The sequence below is a fragment of the Meleagris gallopavo genome, unplaced genomic scaffold (genome assembly GCF_000146605.3).
Source record: "Meleagris gallopavo isolate NT-WF06-2002-E0010 breed Aviagen turkey brand Nicholas breeding stock unplaced genomic scaffold, Turkey_5.1 ChrUn_random_7180001853419, whole genome shotgun sequence".
Classification (NCBI taxonomy): domain Eukaryota; kingdom Metazoa; phylum Chordata; class Aves; order Galliformes; family Phasianidae; genus Meleagris; species Meleagris gallopavo.
Window position 1 is genome coordinate 6,408 of NW_011119984.1, and position 471 is coordinate 6,878.

Here is a 471-nt window from a genome sequence, read left to right on the forward strand (position 1 = left end):
TTGGGGGTGGGCGCTCACCGGGGCTGAGGGTCTGACAGCGTGAGAGGATCTCCCAGAGCAGCAGCGCCAAGGCGTACACATCAGCCTGCAGCAGCGCGCGGCCCCACGAGCGCAGGTCCAGACTCTCATCCAGGATCTCGGGGGCCAAATAGCGCTGGGTGCCCGCCTGCACCCACACCGTGCTTACAGCAGGGCTGTGCTTATAACAGCAGGGCTGTGCTTATAACAGCAGGGCTGTGCTTATAACAGCAGGGCTGTGCTTATAACAGCAGGGCTGTGCTTATAACAGCAGGGCTGTGCTTATGTTTACATCAGGGCTGCATTTACACCAGGGCCGTGCTCGCACCAAATCTATTCATGCACCAAAGCCACGCTCACACCCGGCTCATTCTCACACCACAGCCCAGCACACCCTGGGTCCATCCTCCCCCCCATGTCATCCCTCCCCCCCCATGTCTCACCCTGCGGATG